The sequence below is a fragment of the Capsella rubella genome, unplaced genomic scaffold, assembly GCF_000375325.1.
Source record: "Capsella rubella cultivar Monte Gargano unplaced genomic scaffold, Caprub1_0 scaffold_8, whole genome shotgun sequence".
In the NCBI taxonomy this organism is placed as follows: Eukaryota; Viridiplantae; Streptophyta; class Magnoliopsida; order Brassicales; family Brassicaceae; genus Capsella; species Capsella rubella.
Window position 1 is genome coordinate 4,052,558 of NW_006238916.1, and position 19,886 is coordinate 4,072,443.

At 40.7% G+C, this 19,886-nt stretch overlaps 1 long non-coding RNA gene across 1 annotated transcript; it reads left to right on the forward strand.

The window, feature by feature from the left end:
* Positions 1-2,501: 2,501 nt before the first annotated feature.
* On the forward strand, positions 2,502-5,895 carry LOC111831994. Its single transcript, XR_002835092.1, has 2 exons — positions 2,502-4,523; positions 5,718-5,895. It is a non-coding gene; the product is annotated as an uncharacterized LOC111831994 (long non-coding RNA).
* Positions 5,896-19,886: the final 13,991 nt, after the last annotated feature.

Here is a 19,886-nt window from a genome sequence, read left to right on the forward strand (position 1 = left end):
CACCAACGAGTCGCTGCTTACTACTCTCTACGAGGCATACTACCTAAGTTTCGCCTACTTCTCGATACTGCCAGCAATGGAAACTTTATAAACAAGGATGTTGAGGCTGGTTGGGAACTTGTAGAGAATCTAGCTCAGCCCGATGGAACGTACAACGAGGATTATGACAGAACTATTCGGGGCAACACAGAACAAGAGGATAAGTATAAGAAGGATATGAAGGCACTTAACGACAAGCTCGATAAGTTTTTGATGAACCAGCAGAAGAATGTTCACTTTGTTCAAGAGGAGGAGACCTTTCAACCTAATATGGTGATTGTGACAATACTGAGGAGGTGAGCTATATCCAGAATCAAGGAGGTTACCAAAAGGGTTACAACAACTATAAACCCAACCCGAACCTTTCTTATAGAAGCACCAACGTTGCAAACCCTCAAGATAAAGTCTATCCACCTCAACAACAACAATTCCAGAACAAGCCATTTGTTGGCTTTAATCCAAAACCAGCTTTTCAACCTCAACAACAGTCCGAAGGTTCTTATCAACAACCTATGGCACATCCTCCAAGGTTCCAACAACACCCTACTCATGCACCCCTAGAACAAGATGTTCAAACAATATTTAATCAACTTCTCCAAGCACAATCCAACAGCCTCCTTGAACAAGCAAAGCAGTTAGCCGAGCTTCGCAATCATATGAACACATCTATACACGAGCTGAACCAGAAGTTCGATGTTTTGAGCAACAAGGTAGCTCACTTGGAAGGCAACCAAACCTCCAATTCTTCCGGCCAGCTCCCAGGAAAGTCTATCATGAACCCTAAGGAGTTTGCTACTGCTCACGCGATTACTTTGGGAAATCCATACCCAACTATCACTGAGGACAGTGAGATTCAAGAGGGGGAGGATTCAGCCCAAACTTATGTCTTACACGGTGAACCTGATCGAGCGTACATCAGACACGACCAGATGAAGGCTTTAGTTCATGCTTTCGCCAACATTCCCTCATACAGGGAGATTCTCAAAGAAGTTCGATTGGAAAGGATGCATCAGAGGAAGAGTTGGACTCCACCATCTCAAGATTCTAGTTGTTCCAAGAAGATGGTAGATCCTGGAGCTTTCACACTCCCCTGCTCAATCAAATCAACGATCTTCAATTAAGGTTTATGCGACTCAAGAGCTTCGATTAGCTTGATGCCCCTCTCAATAGCTTAGCGGATGGGCTATACAACCTTTACACCATGCAGCTTGACAAATGTGATGGCGGACAGAAACTCGAGACAACCTGTAGGAGTGCTGGAGGATCTCCTTGTCGAAGTTGGAGGAATAAAGATTCCCGCAGATTTCCTTATTTTGGAGATAGAAAGAGAACCACAATATCAACTGATACTCGGAAGACCATTTCTAGCCTCAGTAGGTGCGGTCATTGATATGGGAAAGGGAATCATGACCCTCGATCTTGCTAGAGGAACGAAGATGAAGATCAATATGGCGTATCCATACCAAAGTACAACGTTCAGAACAAAAGAAACCTCGTCCTCCTCTCCAACTTGCACTGAACTCCATGTTATAAAGACTCTCAAGAAAGACCTAATAAGACTGGCCACCACCATTCACGGGTTAACCGAGGAGATTGTGGTGTTAAAGAAGAGGAACAACATCTTGACTTCTAGGAAAGCAAAGGGGGTACTTACTTTCAAGAAGAGATATGCTGCAAAGAATAGGTATCAGATACATTGGTCACTAGCTTTGGAGAGAATTGTCGATCCTCTCCATTGTTCAACCGCTTCGTGAGGACTATGCCAAGTCAAGCTTAGTGACTATAAACAAGCTTACTTGGGAGGAAGTCCCAATGGTATCCCTGTACATATTTCTTTAAGTTTTTATAATTTAATGTTCCTTTTAGTTTGATGTGTTTTCAGGTTTGATTGTGAGTGAATAAAGGTGTTATTGGGTCAAGATAAGGAAATAAGGAAGAAGGAGTCAATATGTATCCCTGTACATATTTCTTTAAGTTTTTATAATTTAATGTTCCTTTTAGTTTGATGTGTTTTCAGGTTTGATTGTGAGTGAATAAAGGTGTTATTGGGTCAAGATAAGGAAATAAGGAAGAAGGAGTCAATTTGGGCCTTAAAACCCAATTTCACAAGCCCATTCGGTCAATTCAACATGCACACGGTCGGGTCAACTCTACCCGATCGGGTCGTTCACAGCCGTCCGATTGAATCAATCTGAGCCACCCGATCGGGTTCATCTCAGCCGTCCGATCGGGTCAAAGGTAACGGTTGGGTCAATGGTCAACCCGATTTGAATTTCAAATTTCGGATCAAGCCCGACCAAAAACGCTCCCCTTTCAAATTTGTTTCCCCTCTCACCCTCTTTATAACCCCTAAACTCGACCAAACCTCTCATTCTCTCATTTTGCAAAAAAAAAATTAACTTATCTCTCTAGAATTCTCTCCTCCTTCTCTCTAGTTCTTAGTTGTTATAAATTTATGAGTTTGAGTCCACATTTGCTCTTTGTTCTTCACATTTTCTGGGTTTGTTTTCATAATTGAACTTTGCATTCTTATTTTCTGGGATTGTTTTCAAGATTGTTCTTGGTGTTCTTATTTTCTGGGTTACTAACCTACTAAATTTGAGTTTTGAGCTTCTCATTCCCAGGAAACAAAGATGTCTTCAAGGATTCCTCAACCCAGAAGGAAGAGCCTCTCAAGAGCACAATGAGAAGCTCATCACAGCCAATCCGCTGAAGAAATTGCAAGAAATTTCTTGATAGTCCAAGCCATGGAGCTGGACTCGATCGGGTCAGAAGTGGGAGAAGAGAAGCCCGAGCTCGGACCCGATCACCCGATCGGGCCAGTTGATCGGGTAAGACCCTCCCGATTTCCAGAGAAGAAGTTTCGATTGGGAAGAGCCCTGCTGAAGAACATGTTGATGAACCAATGGTGGATTTGGAGCCTAGGAGGGTAGTGGCACCAAGGCAGACCAAGAACCTACCTTCTCCTGAAGAGCTATACGCAATGTTTAGGCGCCAAAAGTTCGTTGGAACTCGCTATCCTCACCGGCAAACGATAAAGGAGCTGGGCATTGCACGAGATGTGGAGTTTCTGGTCGAGAGAAGCGGGCTTGGTTCATTCATGACCAGGAATTTAGAAGCCTACGATGAGAAGAAGTGCTACGTGTTAGCCTCGCTCCAGCTCCATTTCTATGAGGATGAATCTGAGTTTCACTCGGATGACTGTCTTTGATACATCACCTTCAGCGTGAGAGGTACTACCTATTCTCTCACATTTAAGGAAGTTGAGAAGCTCTATGGGTTTTTGCAAGCAAACGGAATGAGCCAAGATATGCTAAAGGAGGAGATCAAATCTGTTTGGAAAACCATTGGAGATGGGAAAGAATACACTTCTTCAAAATCCAAGAGTGCTCGAATCCAAAGTCCAGTTGTGAGGTATTTCTACAAGTCCTTGGCTAATATGATTTTAGCTAGAAAGGAAACCGGGAATGTGAATGAGAGTGAGATTCAGCTCATAGACATAGCATTGAGCGGTGTATTGCCAAGTACTAAGGATGGTAGACAACTGGTAGGAGATAGAACGGATGGTAGCATGGTCTCAGTTCTATTAGACCAGTTTATGTATTGCAAGGATTGGGTAATTAAGGCTGTTAGGAGAGGTGTGCAAGGACATCTCAGTATTGGTGGACTAGTCACTCCCTTATTAGTAGCATGTGATGTGGAATTACGGGGGAAAGTCTATAACGCTCGCTGGATTGACATTGAGACCTTGACAAGAATGCACTTCCTCGATAGTGAGCGTCCCAACGGATTTTACCTGTATTAGTTCACTCACCCTTCACTTGGAGCAGCAAGAATGGTGTTGCCAAACACCAAGCTTACAAAGATCATACTGGGTGCTAATATCGACTTTTGGCCACCTGTCTCGGCATTATATGACCCGAACTAAGTCCAAGACCAAGTTCCTAGCTTTGAGCCAGTCCAACAAACTTATGCACCTGAAATCAGAGAAGAAGAACCTGCTAGGGAAGATCAGGAAGAGGACTTCTATTTTGATGAGTGGGAAGAGTCCTCTAGGCAATCAAGGGGGGTAAAAGAAGCTCATAAAAAGATTTGCATCCTCCAGAAGTGAAACAAGTTCCAAAGCAAGACCATCAAGGCATTGAAGAACACTATGAAGGATCTTGCTGGTACAATTAAGGATATGGGGGAGCAGATTAAGGAGCTTCAGAACAAGGTTGGATGCTCAACCTCCACAACAGCCATGCCTAGTAGCTTGGGTAGGAGTGCATCAGTCAGGATACCTACCAAGTCCAACCTACCAGTTAGCTCGTCTAGAGTATCATTTGATCCAAGAAGAAGGAAGAAGTCTGTTCAGAACCAGAAGAGAACCGTGAGCTGACACGAGTGCCTCACCCGATCGCACACCCGATCGGGCCGGATCATCACGAGCGTGTAGCGGAGAAGCTCGACGTCATGAGCTCGTGGTTTGGATCACACAAAAGGTACTTCTATTACCCTCGCCTTTGTAAATACCGCTTTGCATTTTTATATTTTCTTTTTTATCCTAAGTTTTCCTTCAGATTTTTATTACACAAGGGACTGTGTAATTTAAGTTTGGGGGAGAGCTTAGGACAGCATTTGACATGTTTTCTATTTTCTTATTTTGAATTTTTTAGCATCGTGTCTTGCATTTATCTATGTGCATCAAAAACCCCTAAAAATATGAAAAATTTCAGAAAATCCTTTAAAAACAGAGTGTTCATATAGTTGCATTTGCATATTAGTCTTGCTTTAGGGATGTTGCATTTAGGATCATTGCATTAGCATAGGGAATTATGATGATTATAACCAAAAAACTTGCTGTTTCATTAGATTTAAGACCAATGCCCTCGTTCATAATTGTTTAATGCTTTCATTTGAGCTTGAAGTGAGACCGCACCATTCTTTGATCTTATAATTTGAATTCTAGCCTAAACTGAAGCTTGCTTTGATATGATGCTAAGCGTTTAGGATTCATAAGATACAAGGCATACAACATATCACTACAAGAAAAACGCTGATTTCCTACGGGCACTAGCGTGAAAAATTGGTAGGAAATAGCTGTTTCTTATGATATTCCTACGAAAAAAATGATAGGAAATCGCCCGTAGGAAATCGTAGATGGTAAGATATTGGTAGGAAAATTTTCTAGCAAAAACGAGCCGAAGGAAAATTCGTAGGTATATTCGTAGGAAAAGCGAAGGGTATTTTTGACCGTTTTCCTTCCAATAGTGCGTAGGAAATGATTTCCTTCTAATTTCCTACAAAAGTGTTTCCTTCTATTTTCCTACGAAAACTCTATTCATTCCAATTTCCTACGAATATTTTCACTCCAGTTTCCTACAAATGTTCCTTCAGATTTCCTTCAAAAGTATTTGGTAGGAGATACTAAATATTAAATAAATTTCATAATTCAATTTTAAATCGTTTATAACTTATTAAATTGACAATAAAAAGTTAAAACGATGAAAATAACAGAAAATTATCTATAGAAATATCAATGTAATACAAACAAAGTGTTGCTAAGCTTAAAAATCAATGTCATACAAACAAAAAACCTAAAAATCATAAAAATGTTCAAGTTTTTAAAATAATCAGATATCATTACTCTTGCAAACCATAAAACATCAATTGGGTCTCATCGTCGTCATCTTCAGGGATTGTCGGAGTAGGGGGTCGGTTCGTGAGGAAGACGAGCATCCTTCATCCAAAAACGTACGAAGGCCATAGCATCTTTCTCTAACCTTTGGAACAACCTGTGAAATAAAACCAGAAATTAATATCGTTATTGAATGTTTGTAAACGCAAATCTTAAAGGGAGGAAGAGAATTCCTACTTACTTTACGCATGATAGATTTAATCTCCTCAGGTGTAAGACGGTTAGACTAAACCGTGTCATCTCCTTCGGTTTGGCGTTGCGATTGGAGGAGCTCTACACTTGTTGCCTTCTCGATATAATGTTTTGTCTTTAAGTCACTTATTGTGCTTCTCTTCTTATCTAAGTGTGGAACAGTGAATCATATTTGGCTCTTCTCCTAGTTCACTTGTCTTACACATGACAAACAAAAGAAAAAAAGATTCATTAGTCAATCTTGTGCACTTAAACGTTAAACAATGGTTACAAACCAGAAATATTTGTTTACATAAGTTAAACAATGGTTAAAAAACTTAACGACAGTTCACAAGTGTGAATTAAACAAAGACTTGTGACATGAGTTACATAAAACGAAACCTTAACAAGAATCATGACTCTTCAAACCAATTGTTAAAAAAGCAAACGTGTACCAGATTATTAATAATGTGTACCAATTGTTAAAAACCATGTAGTTTAACATTGTTAAAAACCAACCATGATCAACTACTTTAATGTATGGTAACATGATTTGATAAACGTATGCTTACATGATTAGCATATGCTTAATGTATGCTTACAAGATGAAGGTATGGTTAGATGATTATGATTATGATTCATGACTAACTTCAAAAATGTTAAGTCGTTAAACAAATGTAAATAACGAAATTTGAACTATTAAGCATATAAACCAAACGTGTATGCATCATGCATGAGTTACTTTACTTGTATGCATGAGTTGTAAAACCAAACGTGTATGCATGAGTTGTTAAACCAAAAGTGTACCAGATACAAGTGTATGCATACTAGTTGAGATTCATGTGTTACTTGTAAAACTGAAAAAGCTAATAACGAGAAGTGTCTTACCCATCATAGACAGGCACGTCGATTTTCCCCACCCGGTGAAGCCCCTAACACAGCAATTCACTTAGTCAGTCTGCTCTCCTTTTACATATAATCTCAAATAAGAAATGAAATTACCATTGCCAGGATGCAAGCTGTTACCCCAGTCCCACACGAGGCCAGGGCTTGTCCACTGAGATATATGCACCAAAAAGCCTTGTAATCTTACGACTGCTGTATATTAAATAAGATTGTGAACCTCATTCTTCAAGTGGAGATGAGGATGTAATAGTTTACCTGCTTGTTCAAATCTTTTCTATAGCTCTTCTTCTGGTAAGAGTGTATTAAAAGAATCAAACATCTGCAGAAAGAAGAAATTTATCACATTAACTCTGGGGCAAGATGCAGGGGAAGTGACGGATGGAAACAAATTCTCTAGGGTGGCTTTACTTGAGGAAAATGGACACATTTGCTTCCAGGTATATGACCGCTTCTTATTCCCGGGGTTCAGGAGCAGTACCATCAAACCTTTGTAAAACCCGTAAAATAATCAGAATGCTACATTGAGTATCAACTTAGTACAAAGGCAAATCACACTACATGAAAACAATCAAATTGCTAGGAATATTTGCGGGGGAAATAATCACTCGAAAATTTGCGATAGACTTACTAGACATTTGCTACAACCGACACATCCATAGCAATTTCTAAGGAAATGATCATTCCTTGTATTTCTCTCGCAAATTTGCGACGGGTTTGCGATGATAATTTTCCATAGCAAATTTATGAGGCATAGACAATTGATTTGCTAGATCCATCACAACTCCGTTGCAAATTGAAAAAATAAGATTTGGAAAAGTATTTATAAAATTTAATCGAATTTATTTTTAAATACATTTGAGTGTTCATAAGATTAATTAGAGTATTCTCCTTCATCGAACTTTTAAAATTTGTTAAATTTCACAAATCCGTTAATCCATCCAAGATGTCTTAATTCTCTACAAAGTGGACTAATAGGTATAATAGCATCTTTTCTTTATTTCATTAATATGGTTATTGATTATAAAAGTGAATATAAGAAGCTTTAAGGTTTCCTTCCAATAGAAATAATATTTATGATCATTATAATTTTTTACATAGAAAATTTGCGAGAGATATACGATTTTAGAAACTCTTAAAAAGGTTAGAAATTTTTTAAAGGTTTCCTTCCAAAACGTTTTAAACACATGTATGATGAAACTATAAACTCTAAAAAAAAATCTAAATACAATAATATACACAAAACTAAGATCCAACACTTATAAAAACATTATAGTTTTCAAGTCCATTATTTTTTCAAACCTTAACCCCAAATCTTAAACCTTAATTCCAATTCCAATCCCTATACCTCAAACCTTAACCCCAAACCCTATACTCCAATATATTTCTCCTTCTCCAAAGTAACTCACAAACTATAAAATAAAAGTTTATAATAAGTGATGAAATATGTCAGCAAATTAATGAATTTGCAAAATCATGAAGATATTTTATAAAAGTTAATTAACCCTTAAAAGTGAATCATGGCATTAACTTTTTCAGAAACAAACACTTTCTTCTTCTTTTCTTTCTTACTCTGTGGGGTCTGTTTCAAGAAGATAGCACCCATGTCTCTAGCCAGTGACAACCCTATATTTTTATACTCTTAAGCTTATGTTTTGTGCATTATTTGCATGACTAGATCTCTACTTCTTAGGATTTCTAATCTCTTTCTAGGGTCTTTTTCATAGGCATTTGCATATCATCTATATTTTTTAGCAAAAACAGGCACACTCGGACATTACGAAACACGGACCCGATCGAGTGTATCCAACCCGACCAAGCGAGCACGATCAAGCACCCGGACTCAGAGGAGGAAGCTGGACACGGAAGAGCCGAGAGAGGACCCGAAAGAGCCCCACATGCACCCGACCGAGCTCTCTTTAAACCGACTTTGTAATTTGTCTTTTTGTGTTTTAAATCTAGTCATTTTTGTAAACCTAAAATACCAAAAATCTAATCTAAGAATTTATTTATAGTTCTACTAAAAGGTATAATCCAACAGTTAAAAAAATAGAAATTCAAATTAAATTTTTCATTTTTCGTAAGAGAATATTTTTTGCATTTTTGTAACTCTTGATATATCCAAATTATTATTTATTTCAATAAAATAATGATTAAGAAAAGGAAAAGATATTGCAAGTTGTTTAGCAAAAAAAAAAAAAATTGCAAGTTTCTGATTGGCTAATATATTGAGACAAGGATTCCACTTTTCCACCGTTGATTGCTAAAGATCCAAATGACCAAATCTTCTCCTTCTATTTCTCCTTCTCTCCTCTCTCGTTTCTTACACCTTTGTCCAAAAACCTTTCATTTTCCAAACCTAAATTAATTAACTCTATCTATGTCTTATCCTGCTCTCACCTTCTTCCCAAGATCTGAATTTTTTTTCCATTCACCACCATCACTCAGATCGAAATGAGGCGAGGCCTACCTCTCTACCTTAATATTCTTGGTAATGTTCTCTTTTTGTTCTTATTCTTCAGTGTCTTAAGTTTTGTCTCAGATTCTAAAAGAAAATGTTTTTGTGTTTCAGATTTGGATCTAGTAAATATTCACTAAAAACAGTTGGGATCTAGGGATGAGGACAGAAAACGGTGACAGAGGAGAACAGCAGCGGAGGAGACGGCGGACTAGTACGGCAGCGGCGGAGATGGCGGACTAGAACGACAGAGGCGGAGACGGCGGACTAGTACGGCAGAGGCGGCGACGAATGACTGGTACGGCAGCGGCGGAGACGGCGAATTAGTACGGCGGAGAGCAAGATTTGAAGTTTTTTTATTTTCTTATTCTTTTCTGTAATTAAATTTGTTTTGTTTAATTGTAATCAAAATTAATAAACAAAAATGATATTCTGATTAACAAATTAACAATCGAAATAAAAAAATCATTTTTGATTTAATATATAATAGTTAAACTTTCAATAGAACTAAATTTAGAATAATTTATATATAAAATATAATTTTAATTAAAAATAAATTATTTGAAAGAATTGAAGTTGCAAGGTGTTTGCTACCAACAATATCCTCGCAAAGTGCTACGAAATTTGCGAGGTGTGTGAAACGTCCCAATGTTTGCGAGGAATTTGCCAATTGCGAGACGCAAATTGCGAGAGACCGCTGTTTGTCGTAATTTCCTAGCAAAACACGTATTGCGAGGGACTAGCTAGGAAATTTTCTCTCGCAAAACGAGTGTTTTCTTGTAGTGTCATCAGTCCACACAAGTAATAACTAATTAAATTATATTACCTGGCTTTGGAACGAGGGTCTATGTGCTGATAAGTCGGATCCTCCATATTTTTCTTGATTTTCAGAAGGCTAGCTCCGCCGGTGAACAGAAGATTAGCGCCGCCGGTTAACAGAAGGATAGCTACGCCAATGAAGCAATGTGCGGCAAAATCGTTTGTGAGTTTCTGAGAAATCGAGTGGTTTCAATCGTTAGTGGAGAAGAGACTAAAGAGTATGTGGGTAGAGAAGAGAGTTGAACTGCGGCGTGGGAGAGGATAGAGTTTTCATCTCCTGTATCCTTTTTTGGGAGGAAGGAATCTCCATTCTCCCCTTCTATTCTATATTTTGTTTTTTTTTTTGTTAAATCGAAAATTGCTTAAATTACTTTTATGTCCAAACAAAATTTCTTATATTACACTACAAACCTTGATTTTATCCACCCATCCAACACTAAATGGATCCTACCCACAAACTCATTAAAAAAAACAAAACAACAAAAACAAAAACTCTAACCTAAACGATGAATTGCTCATCTTCTTCTTCTCTTCTGTTCTCTCTAAGTGTTCGCTGAGGTAGTAATCGAAGAGAAAAATTCTTAAAATGCTCAAGAGTTTTGAATTGGGTATTCGTTGTTCTCATCGATGTTGAGAGTGTGGTATAATAATCAACAAATAGTAGAAAAAAGAAGAAAGAAAAAGAAAGAGGTTGTACCGGCGGACGACGAAGTTCCGGTGAAAGAGGGAGGTCCGGCGAAAGAGCAAGTTTCGGCGGATACTAGAGTTGCAGCGGAGGAGGACGTTAGAGTGAAAGAGCATATTCCGGCGGACAAGGGAATTTTTTGGGTTTTTAGTATTGGTATAACTAGGTAATACTAGTATAACTAAGTAGAACTAAGTTTTCTGGATTTGGTTGTGTATAACTGGAAATACTTGATAAAACTATATTGTTTTTTTTCTGGATTTGGTTCGTATAACAAAAAATATTAGGAATTACTTTGAAGAACAATTATGAAATAGTCTTACAAAACAAAAAAAAGGAGAATAAGTAAAATAAAGATAATACTAGTATAACTAAGTAAAACTAGATAAAACTAGCCAAATTTTATTTGTAATACTAGTATAATTAAGTAGAACTAAGTTTTCTGGATTTGGTTGTGTATAACTGGTAATACTAGAAAAAACTAGAAATACTAGATAAAACTTGATGAACTTCCGGATACGCTCGAAGGATCGAAGTTTGGTCCGGACATGTCGAGCGGCTCAGCGTACTATCGGGCAGAACGACGAGGAAGCGTGTGGCGAGAAAACCCTCTCGCACAAATGAGAGAAGCCTTCGATGGATGGTGAAATGGAACGAAGCAACGAGACACGAGCGATGGAAGACTCGTGATACGGTTGACTCACCGTCGAAGAGCCCGGCTCGTTCGGACGTCGAGGTTTTCCGATCCTTTACTTGGCGTGAGGCCTTTAGAGGAACGAAGAAATGACGCAAGAGAAGAAAACTCTAGGGTTTTTAGATTCAAGCAAGTGTAACTTTTACAAGGGTTGAGCAGCCTATAAATAGGTGCGACCGAGAGAAGGAACCTATTTGCCCTAGGCCACGTGTGTGGTCGAGCGGCTTACAACACTTGTAAATAAAGACAAATAACAAACGTTCGAAAATTCAAAGTTCAAAAGATAAGGATAGAAGGATAGGATCCACGCGTCTTTGGTAAAACGCGTGGATGCGCTAGGATTAACTGCCTCGTTAAAATCTCCTCGGTAAAAACCAATGGGATAAAAACCGAGATAGGAAAAAGAGTACAGTCGCTCCCTAATGACTTAAACTTCTTCACCAATGGTGATGGTGAAGATCATCCACGATGGCCCTTCTTCTTGAACTGTTGGCTCGATGAAATCGTCGACGTACTCTTGAAGGAAAAGATTGAATTGGTCTCGGGCGTTCTTCTCCACCCGTCGGCTTCTCGTGGTCGCTCCTTGGGAAAGGATCGGGACTTTGGGTCGAGTCATCGATCGGGTTTGTCGAACTCCATCGGTCGTTCTGTCCGTTCCCTCGATCTGTCCGTGTCTCGAGCGGTCGTTACTTGTCCCGTCTGGATCACCGTCCGTCCGTCTGTCCGTCTCATCCGTCCGTTCCGAGCCATCGTTGCTCGATGTCGCATCATCCCTCCCCCTTCAAATGGTTTTGTCCTCAAAACATGTTCCTCGTCCCCTACATCAAACAGAGAAAGATCAGTAACATTAAAGGAGGTAGATATTGAAGGCTCACCCGGTAATGCAAGACGGTAGGCGTTGTCGTTGATCGCTCAGTGACTTGGAATGGTCCATCGCCTCGATGGCTAAGTTTGTCCTTCCTTCGGGTTGGAAATCTCTCCGGACGAAGGTGAAGCCACACCCAATCTCCTGGTTGAAAGATCATTGGTTTGCGGCGCTTGTTGGCTTGCCGGACATAGCGCTCAGTCTTCTTCTCGATGTTCTTACAGATCTTCTCATGAAACTCTCGGACATACTTGCTCTTCTCAACTCCCTCGAGACTGATAATTGGATCTAATGGCAGGGGAAGAAGATCCAAAGGAGTTAGGGGCTTGAAACCGTACACTACTTCGAACGGGGAAGTCTTCGTGGCCGAGTGCTCGGATCGGGTATAGGCGAACTCGATGAATGGAAGTCAGTCGATCCACGATCCTTTATTTTGAGCAAGGGTCGTTCGCAACAGCGCACCTAAGGTTCGGTTGGTCACTTTGGTCTAGCCGTCGGTTTGGGGATGAGCGGCTCTCGAATAAAGTAGCCTCATCCCGAGCTTCTTCCACAAAGTCCGCCAGAAGTGACCGAGAAATTTCTTATCTTGATCGGATACTATCGTGCGAGGGATCCCGTGAAGCTTGACCACGTCCCGGAAGAAAAGGTTGGCAATGTGTACCGCATCATTGGACTTGTGGCATGGGATGAAGTGAGCCATCTTCGAGAACCTGTCAACCACCACGAAGATGCTGTCCTTATTATCGATGATCGGGAGGCCTAGCACAAAATCCATCGACAGATCAACCCAAGGGCTTTCCGGGATCGGGAGGGGAGTATACAACCCGTGCGGTCGGCTTGTTGACTTGGCCTTCCGACAAATTAGGCAACAGCTACAAAACTTCTCGATCATTCGCTTCATCTTCGGCCAATAGAACTGTTCCCGTAGCACGGCCAAGGTTTTAGCCACCCCAAAGTGTCCGGTCAATCCTCCACCATGCGCCTCTCGGAGAAGCAGCTCACGTATCGATCCGTCCGGAACACAAAGTCGATGCTCTCGGAACAAGAATCCGTCATAGATGAAGAAGCGATCGAAGTTAGCTTTCCTGTGTTCTCTGTAGTACTCGCCAAATTCGGGGTCGTTCTCATACTGATCCTTTAACCCCTCAAATCCAAGAATGATTGCGTCCATTGTTGTGATCAAAGGGTGTCGCCTTGACAAGGCATCAGCCACAATATTCTCTTTGCCCTTCTTGTACTTGATCACATAGGGAAAAGCCTCGATGAACTCTAACCATTTAGCGTGCCTCTTCTTCAAGTTGGTTTGGCCCCGGAGATGCTTCAAGGTCTCGTGATCGGTGTGGATGACACATTCTCGAGCTAGGAGGTAATGTTGCCAAGTTTCCATCGCCCGAACTAAGGCATAGAGCTCCTTATCATATGTTGGGTAGTTGAGGGTTGCTCCACTTAGTTTCTCACTGAAATAGGCGACAGGTCTCCCCCCTTGTGTGAGAACGGCTCCGATGCCGACATTCGAGGCATCGCACTCCACTTTGAAGGTTTTGTTGAAATCCGGTAGGACCAACAAGGGAGCTTCTGTGAGCCTCCTCTTCAATTCCTTGAAGGCTTTCTCTTGAGCATCTCCCCACTGAAGTTCAACACTCTTCTTGATCACGGCTGTGAGAGGTGCGGCAATGGGGCTAAAATCTCGGACGAATCGCCGATAGAAACTGGCCAGCCCATGGAAACTTCGGACTTGCCCAATACTGTTTGGTGCCGGCCACTCATCAATGGCTTTGATCTTCTCATTGTCGACCTTAAGTCCTTGTTCACTTATTACTAAACATAAAAAGACAAGTTTATTAGCTCAGAAAACGCATTTCGTGAGATTTGCGTATAATCTCGCCTCTTGGAGTGTTTGGATCACCATCTCGAGGTGATCCAAGTGCTCCTCTAGGCACTTACTATAAATTAAAATATCATAAAAGTCTACAACTACGAATTTGTTATTAAAGGTTCGAAGAACCTGGTTCATGAGCCGCATGAAGGTCGAGGGAGCATTGGAGAGTCCGAATGGAATGACTAACCGCTCGTACAATCCTTGCTTGGTTTTGAACGCAGTCTTCCACTCGTCCCCTTCCTTCATTCTGACTTGATGGTAGCCGCTTTTGAGATCAATCTTCGAAAAGATCACGGAACCACTCAATTCGTCGAGCATATCGTCGAGGCGCGGGACCGGGTGTCGATACTTGATCGTGATATTGTTAACGTCTCGACAGTTGACGCACATCTGCCACGACCCATCTTTCTTGCGCACTAGAAGGACTGGAACGGCGCATGGACTGAGGCTCTCTCTAACATAGCCTTGCTTCATGAGGTCGGCTACTTGTCGTTCCAATTCCTTGACTTCATCCGGATTCACTCGATACGCTGGACGGTTGGGAAGTTTTGCACTTGGTATTAGATCGATTTGATGCTCGATGCCTCGGATTGGAGGCATACCTTTGCGTAGTTCTTCCGGAAACACGTCCTTGTACTTCTCCAAGATTGATTTGATCTCATTCGGCACATACGGCTCCTTAGGACCTACAATCACATCATCCTTAAAAACCATGAGCAACATTTGGCAAGTCGGGTCACATAAGGACCTCCCAACCACACTAGGGTTTATGAAGAAATTCGTTTTAGTGCCCGTTTCCTTAAACATTTTCGATTGCATTTCATTGACGTGGGATGGTGATAAAGGAGTTAAGCAAATACGCTTATTATCATGCATAAAAGAATATTGGTTGGATCGACCGCAATGGTTGGTTCCCTTATCAAACTGCCAAGAGGACGTGGCTAGCTTGCATCGGTACTACATCGCATAAGACTTGGTCTTGATACGAACCGATGGCAAAAGGAACCGTGACTTGTTCATTAACTTGAATCACGGTCTTGTCATTCAACCACTTAAGCTTATAGGGTTTCGGATGGTTTGTGGTTAGTAAAGAAAGTTTCTTGACCATGTAGGTGCTCGCAACATTCGTGCAAGAGCCCCCATCTATGACCAAGCCAAAAACCTTCCCACTTACAGTGCAACGGGTGTAGAATAGGTTGTCGCGTTGATTGGTGTCATCGGGTTGCTGAGAGACGCTGTGAATCCTTCGGATGACGAGCAATTCGCCAACTTCGGATTCTGCTCGATCGGATCGTCAGTTTCGTCTTGAGACTCGACCTCTCCGGTCGAGGTGATGAGCATTGCACGCGGGTTCGGACAGTCTCTCGCCATGTGTCCTCGACCTTGGCATTTGAAGCAAATGATGTCCCGACTGCGCGTCTCGATCAGTTGTCGTCTCGGGTCGGCTCGAGCATCATTGTTGTTTTCTCTCAGTCTGAACCGAGACTCGACGACAACAACCTTAGGGTTGTCCTGGACCTTGTTGACTGGTGAGGCACTTGGTGACCAACTCGGGGTGCCTTGGACTCGGCTCGACTCAAGGTAGCAACCTTCCTCTTGATTTGTTGTTCGCATCGCAAGGTGTAATAACTCCTCGATAATAGAGTATGGTTGCCTCTCGACCTTCCTCGCTATCCGATCTTGTAATCCGTCGAGGAACTGCGCCATAAGGGTCTCTTCGGATTCGTCGAGTTGGAGTCGGTTCCGTAAGTGCTCGAAGTCTTCGTAATATTCCTCGACCAACTTGGTGCCTAGAGTGAGCCGTCGGAAACGCTTCTGGAGATCTCGATGGTATAGTGGTGGCACGTATCTCCTTCGCATGATGTAATTCATGGCTTCCCAAGTCGAGATAGCCGGCTCGAGGTTACGTCTTTTCTCGGCCATGTCTCGATCCCACCAAGTGAGAGCATGGTCGGTCAGTTGAGCAGCAACATAGGTAATTTCCCGTCGCTCGTTGTAGTTGGAGCACGAGAAGACATGTTCCATTCGTCGTTCCCAATCAAGATATGCTTCGAGATCAACTTTACCGACGAACGTCGGTACGGACAGCTTATGTCCCGGTTCTTGCGCTCGAGGATCGTCGGGTCGACCCTCGTAACGACCACGGGGTCGAGGCCTTCGTTCGTCTCTGGATGACTCGAGTTATTCCGGCTCGTAGTGCGGTTGATCGTGGACTGCTCGTAAGGATGCTCCCGGATGCACATGATTCTCTTTGATACGGGTCAATCTCTCCCGTATCCGTGTTAACTCCTCTCGGAACTCGGTTAATACGGCACCGAGCTCGGGTGGGGGTAAAGGTTCAGCGTCGGGTGGACGAGGATCCTCTATGGGTGGTTTGATGTCCGGATACTCGTTGTGTAGTTGACCAGAGAAGTGTATACGTCGGTCGTGAATGGTCGGAAAAGAGAATCGGGGCACGTTTGGTCGGGTCGCTCGAGCGGTGTTCGACGAATGATCCGTTGGTTGTCGTTTCGGGTAGTACTGGGGTCGGTCGTTTTCGTCTGTCGTACGAACGGCTGCGATGACGGTTTGACCGGATCGAAGGCTGTCGTACCTGGATTGATAAAAGACAAACAACTTTTCAGTACACGCGCTAATAAAGCGAAAAGCTCGAGCGTGTCAGCCAAATGATTGGTAAAAAGCGAAAACAACGTAAGATCAAACAAAATGACTCGACACGTGCTTAGATCTAAGATCCAAACACGTTTTAAAACCGGATCTAGTAAAAAAGTAAAGCACTTTATCGAATCAAAATCTATTTTTTCATGAAAACGGCGAAGAAATGCGAAGAACACGATAGAACCCAGAAAAGTCTCGATCTTTACTAGTTTCTACCGATGCAAAAGCTAAGGCGATATCTATAAACGAAAAGTAAACTCGAAAAGGATAGATACAACCTGTTGTTAGGACCTTCAGCTCTGATACCACTGATGAACTTTCGGATACGCTCGAACGATCGAGGTTTGGTTCGGACACATCGAGCGACTCAGCGTACTATCGGGCAGAACGACAAGGAAGCATGTGGCGAGAAAACCCTCTTGCACAAATGAGAGAATCCTTCGATGGATGGTGAAATGGAACGAAGCAACAACACACGAGCGATGGAAGACTCGCGATACGGTTGACTCGCCGTCGAAGAGCCCGGCTTGTTCGGACGTCGAGGTTTTCCGATCCTTTACTTGGCGAGAGGCCTTTAAAGGAACGAAGAAATGACGCAAGAGAAGAAAACTCTAGGGTTTTTAGATTCAAGTAAGCGTAACTTTTACAAGGGTTGAGCAGCCTATAAATAGGTGCGACCGAGAGAAGGAACCTATTTGCCCTAGGCCACGTGTGTGGTCGAGCGGCTTACAACACTAGTAAATAAAGACAAATAACCAACGTTCGAAAATTCAAAGTTCAAAAGATAAGGATAGAAGGATAGGATCCACACGTCTTTGGTAAAACGCGTGGATGCGCTAGGATTAACTGCCTCGTTAAAACCTCCTCGGTAAAACCCAATGGGATAAAAACCGAGATAGGAAAAAGAGTACAGTTGCTCTCTAACGACTTAAACTTCTTCACCAATGGTGATGGTGAAGACCATCAACGATGGCCCTTCTTCTTGAATTGTTGGCTCGATGAAATCGTGGACGTACTCTTGAAGGAAAAGATTGAATTGGTCTCGGGCGTTCTTCTCCACCCGTCGGCTTCTCGTGGTCGCGCCTTGGGCAAGGATCGGGACTTTGGGTCGAGTCATCGATCGGGTTTGTCGAACTCCATCGGTCGTTCCGTCTGTTCCCTCGATCTGTCTGTGTCTCAAGCGGTCGTTACTTGTCCCGTCTAGATCACCGTTCGTCTGTCCGTCCGTCCGTTCCAAGCCATCGTTGCTCGATGTCGCATCAAAACTAAATTGTTTTTTTTCTTTATTTGGTTCATATCATTGTAAATACTAGGAAAAACTTAAGATTAATCATGAAATAATCTTACAAAACAAGCAAAGGAGAATAAGTTAAATACAAATTTAACATCACATATTTTAACTTTCCTTAGTTTTACTAGTTATATCAGTTATACCAGTATTACAAAAAATTTTGAAATTTTTAAGAAAATATTAAAATTTGTTTGGCAAAATTAATATATTTTTTTTTTTTAAAAAAGATTCTGACATGTATTGCCACGTGTGCAATATGTGTGTTCACTCTTAGTTATACCCAAGATTTTATTTGTACCAAAATTGCAAATAGCTGTACTTTTGAGGTTTTTTCAATTTAATTAGTTTTACACACTCTTAAACTTGTAATTTGTAGTTGTACAGTTAATTAAAGTCTATAAAGATATAATTATGAGTCTTCTATGCATATATATATATATATATATATATATATATATATATATATATATATTAAAATCTATAATTCCATAACTTTGTCATCCCAACTTGGTGATTATTAACAAAGTAAACTTAAAAGTATAAGGAAACACTTGGGAACGACGACCTATTTCCCCCTCGAAACTTTCGTATACGACCAGTTCCACCCACACTTTCAGCCTCCCTTTGCATCCCCCTAAAAATAAAGTTCCACAATTTTTTCCCCCTACATCGAAAATTCGAAGACTTTTTCCCCATAAAATTAAAGTTCGATACTTATTTACACATCGAACTGGGTTAGTGTCGGTTTATCATAGACCAATCTCATCTTAACCATCATAATCAATTTTAAACCAATAATAAATCAATTTTTCTTAAACCTAACCGATTAAAACAAAAAAAAAATCAAAAAATCCCCAAATCAAAAAATCCCTAAATCGATTTCATCTTCTTCTACGAACCCTAATCCCCAATATCCCCAAATCATCTTCCCAACTCTTGTTCTTCTCTGATTCAGTTTTGTTTTGCTTCTCTGATGTGACTTAAAGGAAAGTGAATGGAAAAATGTTGCAAAAACAACATTTGACAACGTGATGAAGCTCACATGTACACAATCTAGCCATAGTTCTTTTAGTTTAGGAGGGTTTAACGTATTTGGGGATTTTTTTGTTTTTTGGTTTTAATCGGGTTAGGTTTACGGAAAATTGGTTTATTATTGGTTTAAAATTGATTAGGATGGTTAAGATGAGATTAGTCTACGGTAAACCGACACTAACCCAGTTCGATGTGTAAATAAGTATCGAACTTTAATTTTATGGGGAAAAAATTTCGAACTTTCGATGTGGAGGAGAAAAATTGTAAAACATTATTTTGAGGGGGAACTTTAATTTTATGTGGATTCTTTTATACCAACCCAAAATTTATATCTTTTTAAAAAAATATAACTCTTTGTAAATATTTAAATATTACTTTTGACAATTACTAGTATACACATTCTTAGATTTTCTTTTAAAATCATTTTATGGATGTTTAACATTTTTAATAGTAGTTTTATGTTAGTTGTGCCAGTTTTACTCTGTTATGACAACATAAATATACACATCAACTGGAAGAGAAATCAATCATTACCACACTTTAAAATAAGTTTCACGATAATTGTGACATAACCAAGATAATAGTAGTACAAACCAAAATATCAAACATGAATCAAACAATTTTAGAATCTTTTGACTATTGCTTTTGACATCTTCTCTTCTCAAAATTAACGGACATTAGATAAGCATTCACATCCTCGTCATCAATAAGT